Source organism: Cygnus atratus, chromosome 2 (genome assembly GCF_013377495.2).
Source record: "Cygnus atratus isolate AKBS03 ecotype Queensland, Australia chromosome 2, CAtr_DNAZoo_HiC_assembly, whole genome shotgun sequence".
Classification (NCBI taxonomy): Eukaryota; Metazoa; Chordata; class Aves; order Anseriformes; family Anatidae; genus Cygnus; species Cygnus atratus.
The window spans coordinates 33,894,087-33,903,131 of NC_066363.1; the positions used below are offsets into that span (position 1 = coordinate 33,894,087).

A 9,045-nucleotide genomic window follows, 5' to 3' on the forward strand; every position below is an offset into this window, starting at 1 on the left:
ATCATTCTCAATCCAGAACATGCCTTTCTGAAATTATTTTTCAGTTAACCCTTGCTGTTGGACATGACAGAGAAGCCTGGTTTTTCTCAATGAGAGTTTCCCACTAGGGCAGAAATGTTAAGAATTCAGCAGCAAAGACCGAAACGTTAAGAATTCAGCAGCAAAGACCAGCAGTGTGACATGAGATCAGCCAGTGTAAACACGTGGCACTCCTGGCTGCATGGAAAAATATGAAGAAACAGGACAACTTTCCTTTTGAAAGTCCCAAAGCCCCAAAACCAGTCTCAAAAACCGTGGTTACCTGATGTGCAGGGTGAAGTGGTATTGGGATGAAGCCATCAGCCACACTCATAGGAAATAGCCATATTGCACCTTCTTAAAAAAAAAAAAAAAAACTGTTTTAGGGTCCTGTCCAGTTTCAGTTGCTGTCTGTTAAATTGCTGCAAAATATTATTACTCTTTTTTAAAGGAAAGATCAGAACTGTGCTGACAGGCTTCTGAAAACACAGCTGTAGGGAAGAATATATATGGTACTTGCAGGCTGCAGTATAGCCTAAATATCTTCCAACTGTAACTCCTATAACATCTTTCAGAGAGTGCCATCTCCACTTCTGCTCTAGCCCACAAGACCTGTAAACAATAAATATTAAAATTCCATTTGTTTGAGATAGAGTCTATGCTAACAGAGAAAATTCACAAAGCTTGGTATCCTTTAAAAGCTGTAGGCATGAAGTGTGGCTTGTAGCAAATTCTAGAGTTGGAAGAATGGAGCATAACAATTTAGTTCTGTGACAAAAGGCTTATTACAGTCCAAATGAATATGTGTTTAAACTCCAAACACCTGTCACTCAATTGTAATAGAGTGAATATTAAGAAGAGTGGTTTTGTAACAAGACAGTTGTAATGAGTCCAGCTTTTGGTGATGCTGAGAAAAATCTGATATGTAGTGGCAATGTGCTCTGATTTTCCTCTGATTAGAGCAAGCTGGGGTCTCTCTTAGTCTGTGCTACCAGGGCAAAATCTACTTATTCATCTAGCAGATGAAACATCAGAGTATGGTTATTTCTTTAAGAAACTCTAGTCATTGAAACACCATTTGTAGAAAACAGGCAGCAAGTTACCCTTCGGTTCAGGTTCATTGCACTTTATGATTAACTTCCAGGCCTCATGTTTTCTTACCTTTAATTCTAACATTAGACATCAAAATTTAAATTGTCACATGGCTTGAAAAATCAGTAAAGATGAGCGTGAAACATCAGTTAAATAATTTCTAAGATGTAAATAACTTGTAATGTGTACTTTTGAAAATAACATTTGGCCTCAAGGATTTTCATGGGGGCTTTGACATTCATTCCTTATGTCTTTGGACAAAGCAGCTTCCCTGCACCTTGAATTCCCTGCCTGCACAACAAAGAGAATGACTGTAGCTAATCTACTGGGGACTGCCTGTTTGATTAATTACAGTGATATTGCTACTGCTAGCAGCCACTGAGTCAGCCAGGGATCACTGCTTCTTCATGCTCAGGATTCAGCACAGTTCATCACAGTTTCTTTCACAGAAAAAGGAAGCAGGAGAGGACCCTGCACAATCTTGGAAAGCTTTGAACAACAGCTCCAGCTCTTGCTCTCGAGAAATCACAACCATTCCCTCTGGCATATCTCCTTTAGCACACTTATGCTATACTGACCATGGCTCTCAAGAGGCACTGAACACTAAGCTTCAGACGAGTGAGTCATCCTGAGACTGTGAAAATCAGATAATAGGGCTTAGGAACTTGGGAAGAGATAAGGGGGTTAACATTCCTTTTTTTCTCCTCACAGGTTTCCCAGGAAATAAGGTAAACTTATTTCAGCCAGCAACACTTGCAGCTTCTTTTCTCTCTCAGCAGGTACATCTGATTTCTAGTCAACGGATGGTGCTTGCTCTTCCCTTTTTCCATTGAAACCAAGCAAACCGTTGGCATCTGCAAAGCAATGAGAATGAAACCACTTCATTCTCTTTCAGGGAGACTGAGAGAGGCTTCCTGAAATGTAACAGGATGTGAAAACAGCAGTGCTTTGTGCAGGGCTCCACGAGGAGTGAACACGCATCTTGCTGCAATGCCACACTGCCCAGGGAACTTCTGCTCGTCCCGCATGCCTCTTCCAATGACACCTCACCTTAGTGCACCGCTTGAAGTTATTGCTTCTGACGTCAAATGTTTGGCAAGGGTGATCTAAACTGAAGGAAAAAAAAAAATCCAAAAATCAAGTCAGTTTCTTCTTCTGTCCATGTTTAGGGTATTTGGAAATTACACAACAACAATTGCCAAATTCCATTCACATTCCTCCCACCTTCCTGACCAGCCAGCTTTACTCTCAACCTAACATACAGTAGATTGGGCTCACATCAAGACACCCATTCTTCTGAATATTCTGTTTGCATAAGTGTTGTGACAGCTGTGGGCTGTGTCAGGACTGGCTGGTTGGGCAGAGAGCAGGGAGGAGGGGGGTGAAGTAAAGACGACAAAAGGCAGTTGTGACACCGGCTTTGTACAGAGGAAATTAGGGATTGTATTTCAAGTACAGTTATACTGTGATGGCTCCTCAGCATGTATACGAACTCCTGTTTTTCAATAGCAGTGTGGTTTTGTACTCATATTGTTTTGCTTTTTTTTTTTTTTTTAACTTTTAATCAAGATGTAGTCACATGCCTAAAACCGAAAGTAACTTTTCCTTCCCCCTCCAGTGTAAAAAGTGACAACACCTTCCATATACACAGAGTTCTGGACTTAAACACTTGGCCAACCTGTGGCACCTTCAGGTGGCTGACAGCTGATGTGCTGTGGCATTAGTTACATTATTTTATTGTGGGGAATCTCATGGGTTTAGCTGGAGAGGCTTTCCACAGGATTTTGGATGTAAAAACAACTTTTCTCTTTGAAACACATGATAAATAGAAAAATAAATCACTGCCCAATGTGGGCACCTGGATTATTATATGTGGGATTTGAGCCTCAAAGTTTGTTTTTGATGCAAACCTACCTCAGTGCATACTGTTTGATGCTGCCAAAAATACATTCCTCTTGCACGGTGCCTCTGCAGCAAGCTGCAAATCTCAGAGGCTTCATTCTGCAGATGAAGTGGGGTTGCCCCAGAAGTGCTACAAATCCCAGGAGTTCCCTAACACTGGGGCAAGAAAACCCAGCTCAGGTCCTGGGTTCCTGCACCAGCTCTGCTGGGGCTGGGCTGCAGGCTCTGGAAAGCTTATCCGCTGATGTCACGAGGGATTTAACATGTGACTGTGTGTGGAAACAGGGTGTGCAAGCTGTTGCAACTTACAGTAAGAGCAGGAAAGGCAGCAGGAATATTACAAGTGCCTTTTTACTGCAGCAGTTTGTGCTGAATGAAATCCCCGAAAGGCACTGACAGCTGTCCTCTGGCAGGGTAACGGGTGGTTAACAGGACAGAGAGTAAGTTAGACAGCTGGAGGTTCCCCAAGGCAGCTGTGGAGGTTCTCATATCCCAGAGATAACACTGGGTATGAAAGGAAATTAAGAAAAAGCAGGAAGTGATATAAAGCAGAGCAGAATCCACATTTTCTATGACCCAGCAACTTTCCCCAGGGCAAAGGAGAGCAGAAATCAGAAGAGAGTTTGCCATTTCTTTTCTGGATTAATAAATAAATAAATAAATAAATAAAGGATTAATCATGAGATGAAAACACTTTGTAAGACCGTGACTCAGCAGAAAAAGTTACTTGCTTGAAAGCCACATGAGAACATGGCTGGGATGCAGCAGTGAGTCAGGGAAAGTTGGAACTTGGGCTGCTGCCCTCACCCTTCACCCAACACTTTAGTCTTCATTTAATAACACATGCACCTGGGAACAAGGCAGTGGCTTACACAGGTAACGAGAGAGCTCGCACTGTGTTGTGTAGTCAGCATGGATTCAGACTGCACGGTACAAATAAAAGTACTGGATGACATTATTTCCCTTTTTGTGAGGTGTTTTTTGGCGCTGATCTTCTACAGCATCTCCTGTGGTGTGTTCCCAGCAAAACAGGATGGTCAACAACAGAGGAGCCCTTGGGCATACACACTCGTATAAATCCAGAATAACACAAACCTGGATCCTCTGTTTTTCCACAGGAAAAATAAATGTGAGGAAGAAAACCTTGTCTCATCACAGCCCTACCCTCTGTGGTGTTTTTAGTGGAAGATCCCTCTGAAAAGAGAGTATGCCTTCTAGTAAATCACGCGTTGGCTTTTCTGAGAACCACCACAAGGGCACTGGAGCAAGGAAGTATGTCTCCAAGACAGGCACACAACTTGGCCTTTCACCTCATGGAGTCAAAAGAAGATAGGAATAAGTCTCATCCCCAAGAAAGACATTGAGAGGGTAGGACCGAGTCCAATTGCTCTTTCCTGTCTGGTTTACTTAGGCAACGCTGTAGACCCATGTATGGTAACTCCCAAAGCAGCTTGGTTAATGGCTCTTAACCAGGTTACTTAAGGTTACTTACACAGTTTTAACTCAGAATATGAATTATACACCCTTACAGCACTACTGCTAGGTCTCTGCATAGGTTTTTACTTAGTCTCCTGCTTTATTGCATAAAGGTCTCAGTACAGGCTCTACACACGGGAGACTGCTTTGCTTTCCAGGTCCTTGCTCCCCACGGTCCAGCCACTCTGAAACAGTTTGTAGTTCTGTCTGAGCAGATAAAGGAGATTTTCAGACTTTCAGGCTGTACTGCTCACCTTTTAGGAAGTGTTAATAGTCCCTAAACCCTTCAGATAGACCTATATAGTGCTTTTCTTTTCCCTAATGTTATAGGATAGTGTGCAGACCCCATCCAGAAGTAAATCTCATGGCAAATAGCAGTGTATCGCTCACATGGAAGTTGACTTTCCCCCACAGATTTTATGATCTGAGATACAGCAAAAAGGCAGAAGCCAAATGCAGAGACAGGAAAAGTGACAGAGAGTAGCAGTGAAGGCAGGTGTGGTTACATGACCTAGTCACCACAGAGACCTGGGAAATTATGAGCTGCTTCTGGGTGGTTTGTGTGGTAGACACCATGAAAAATAGGGCTTAGTGAAGAAAAAATAATGGTCTCATGAATTTTGAAATAGTATGATATGCAAAACCATGAGGCCAGGGACTTACTACAAATCCATGAAACTCGGAACAGAATCTGCAATGTTATTCTCATCAGACGTGGTTAATAATCACTCTTTCCTTATTGCTCCTTGTCTAACTCTTTAAGCCTCATTGCTCAGCACTCTGAAATCTTCTGAAAGATTAAAATGAGCAACACTGGTGGTTATTTTTTTTTCCCTAAATTTCTGCTGACAAACCCTGGCGACGTGTTAGAATACACTGTTGGTTTTGGGCCACTGCCAGAGGATCAGCCAAGAAACAGTCTGTGGGAAGCGTCAGGAGCAGAGACTTCTCACCAGTCCTTACCACTGGAATTATAGGAGTGAGTTAAATTCAGCTATGCAATCCTCAGGCATGACTGCATCCTCGCAGATGTCAGGCTCCAGTCTCAGGACCTGGTTTCTGTCCAGTTTCTAAGCCAGGCTGCCAGAGGTCACCCAAGGACCACCATGACCTGACTGGTGTGTGTCCTGGGGATAACTGGCTCAAAACTGCCTGTATCTTCTCTTCGGAGTCCCCTCTGAAGAGTAGCCCTCCCTACAGCACTAGCTAAAACAGAGGCTGTAGCTTACCAGGTGTTAAGGAAGGTCTACACCAAAAAAAAAAAAATAAAAAAATAACAATCCCTCCAGCCCTGCACTGCTTAACCCCATACCTGTTCATCTTGTTTCCCTCTTTTGCCTCGTCTCCATCAGCAGCACAAGCACAAACCAGATCTGGAAACTGTTGCAGCTGAAATCTGTGTTTCACCACAATTGTTGGGGGGATTTCTGTCGAATGCACATCAAAGCTCAATCTGAGAAAAGGCTTACAAGACTATTCACCAGTTTACTCACTCAGTCACATTGTCATTCCTTTGCTTTGGTCCAAAGGTTCAACATTGCTCCCCAAAACCTCAATGAACTGCAAGGAAATACCAAGAATACATTAAAAAATATTGATCAACTCTACAGAGAGTTTTGTTAGCTAGGTAGTTTAAAAATTTGGAAATTCATACCCCTGTGTAGTTCCTCTCTGTCACTCAAGGCAGTATATCACCACAGGCTCACTGATGCAAGTGGCTGTTCACGAACAACACCAACTGTCCCCCTCCCTCCCCTAGCATAATTAAGAACTGTTAGAAGAAGCACGCTGCTGTAAGGAGCACGTCAGCGGCCATGTTAAGGGAGTGAAGAACATGACATTGACGGCGAAACATTTCCTCTAATGTGAATGTCAGAAAGGCCTTTCTGCCTAAAAATCTTCATGTGCATCACTTTGAATTTCTGGAGGATGTCCAAGCTTAGCTATGGAGAGTACATGTACATACTACTGCTCTGGAGAATGCATTCTGCTTGGAGTCTCCTTTGACAATCTTCTGGGTAACCACTAGATTTTTAATTACTTAAGTACAACCTACCTGGGGAAAAAGTAATAATAATAATAATAATAATTATTATTATTATTATTATTATAATTATAATAATAATAAAGCTGCAAGAGCCCCTGAAAAGCAGCTCAAGTCATACATGTACTAAGAAGTTTGCCCCTCCACCCTCTCTTGCATGGTAGCTCTACACTTTTTTAATAACTATTTGATGACTTAATTTCAATTATTGGCACTCAGATAGTGCAGGGTACCTGAGGGCTATGATAAACATGTGAGAATACTATTCTCTAGGAATGTTAATGTTAGATTTATTTGCATCTGCTTTCACCTTTGAGCTTTGGTGACCAGTATTGGGGAATCACTCTGTGTCTCAGTCAAGAGCACTTTCTGCTTGGGGCACTCTGAAGAATGTGCCAGGCTGGAAGAAAAGACTGACAAACCCTCTCAGAGGGTGCAGGGCTCTAACAGAATGACAGGGAGCTGGACTTACCAAGACCTGTGCTTAAGATGAAGATATTAGCAGCAGTTAAGAAAATGTTATACATTGTAGAAAGGCAGCTAAAATTGTGTTTCTAACTATTAAAAGATTTTTATTTAGGAAAACTAAAGCATGAGACGTCTCTATAAAATCTCTAAAATCTGAAATAGGAAAAATTTGGTTTTGGAGATGGATTTCTTTTAAACTGCTTGCTATTTAAATGAGAAGGTAAGAGTAGTTTTAACTCCCATGGGAAATGGATCTACCACTGTTATTTATGCCTCTGAAAATCTCTCCCTTCTCATTTACTAATACCTGAACACGGCAGTAATGCTACCAGAATGGAGAATCCTAGGCTCCCTCACACAACAGAAAGCTGAATGTAGCCAAGAAACAGAATTATACTTTCCTTGAGGCATTTTCAATTCTTGAAGATTACATAATTCTCATTAATCCTTATTGTGTATTAGCACCATGAGTGGCAGAAAGAGAAAAGAAACATTTAAAATTTTATTGACCAAAAACCCAGCTATACTGGACTAACACCAGCCAAGATATTTCTGCAGTTGAAGGGTGGCTTGAAGTCCTTACGCTTGCTTGATAGGGTATTTAACTATACTGTGCCAGTAATTTTCCCCACACATTTTATACTGAAATAATTTAGCAAATCTCTATTTTCCTGCTTAGGCAATTTATCTTCAGGAAGAATGACTACAAGCAAGCTGAGGGCAAGCATTTCTTTTCAGTCTCACTCACTTTAGAACCTCATGACCTCTCAGTACTTTATTAAGTGTTATTGATGCCACTATTAGAGCCATAATATCCTCAGAGTTCTTCAGGTGGACTTTTGATGTTAATAGTAATAACGGTAATAATAATAATAATGAAATTGTCATCCCTTGTGATGATAGACTTAGAAAAACAGCTAAATATTCCCCAGAGGCTCAAACTCAGCAAATCAAGTGTAGAAAGAAAAAAATATTTAATATTTAATATGCATTTAGCCTCTTGCTCTCTGGAATTTCTTTTTGCTAAATGGTGTGTGCATGTGAAAATACTGGTATTGTATCCTCCTGATAGAATTCATACTACAAACCCACCCACAGCAGAGAACAAAATGGGCTTAGATGATTGAGTTCATTTTTTTCAGGGACCAACAAGCAGGGCAGACAGTTGGCAAGGTTTGTCTGAGGAAGCCCGAATAAGAGTGGGGAGAACAGAGGTGAGGATCTTCTTGCTCTTCCCATCTCTGGGAAGCATCCTCCCTTTTGGCAGCACCCTGGCTGGTCCAGCAGACTGCACTTTCACTGCCATTTTGTCACAAGGGATGGGGAGGGTATTTTTCTTTCCATTATGGAGCAGTAGTAAAGAGAACATTTCCTTGGTTGACTTGCACTTTGGCTTCTGTGTAAAGTCCAAAGGAGAATTCAATGAAAATGTTAGTCAAGGTAAGATCCATTCAAGTCAGAGCATGAAGTGGGTTGTTTTTGCAGAGTGAGACATGGAGAAAAGCATTTTAGCAACTCTAAGTCTAGGAAACAGTTCTTGTAAACTTGCCTGAAATCAAAGCTAGAAAGGATGGATAAAGAGTATTAAAATGGGAATACTTTAGCTTCTTCACATGCCAAGTTATTCTTTTCTAGAACTATGTAAACAGCCAGGCCAAAATGAATACATGTGTTGATTGAATTGTTTGGAGGATTTTCTCTTTTTTTTTTTTTAATTTCCTTTTAAAGTCTGCATCACCTTACATTTTAAAATAAAATGGTAAGAATAATAAGCAAAACATGTCGTCTAAAAATACTCATGTAAAATGCAAATGAGTTTATTTTTGGGGTTCTTTTTGCTTTTCTAGGACTGAGGCCTGAAGTTGTGTTTTCTTTTCTCAGAAGACTTAGAAAGTAATATGCATTCCAAAAGCAGTTACCAGTTACAGCAGTTACTGTTTGTTTTTCAAGAGAATATGAAAATATATATATATATATATTACATATAAATATACACAACTACCGCAGAACACAAGTTACCAGCGCTAACCATGTAATTGCTGGAG

The 9,045-nt window shown here is 41.0% G+C and overlaps 1 long non-coding RNA gene across 1 annotated transcript; it reads right to left on the reverse strand.

Moving 5' to 3' along the window:
* Positions 1-301: 301 nt before the first annotated feature.
* LOC118255909 (uncharacterized) lies at positions 302-5,648 on the reverse strand. The gene is made up of 3 exons (XR_004781076.1): positions 3,025-5,648; positions 1,689-2,221; positions 302-375 (listed from the first exon to the last, which is right to left on the reverse strand). It is a non-coding gene; the product is annotated as an uncharacterized LOC118255909 (long non-coding RNA).
* Between the last annotated feature and the right edge of the window lie 3,397 nt (positions 5,649-9,045).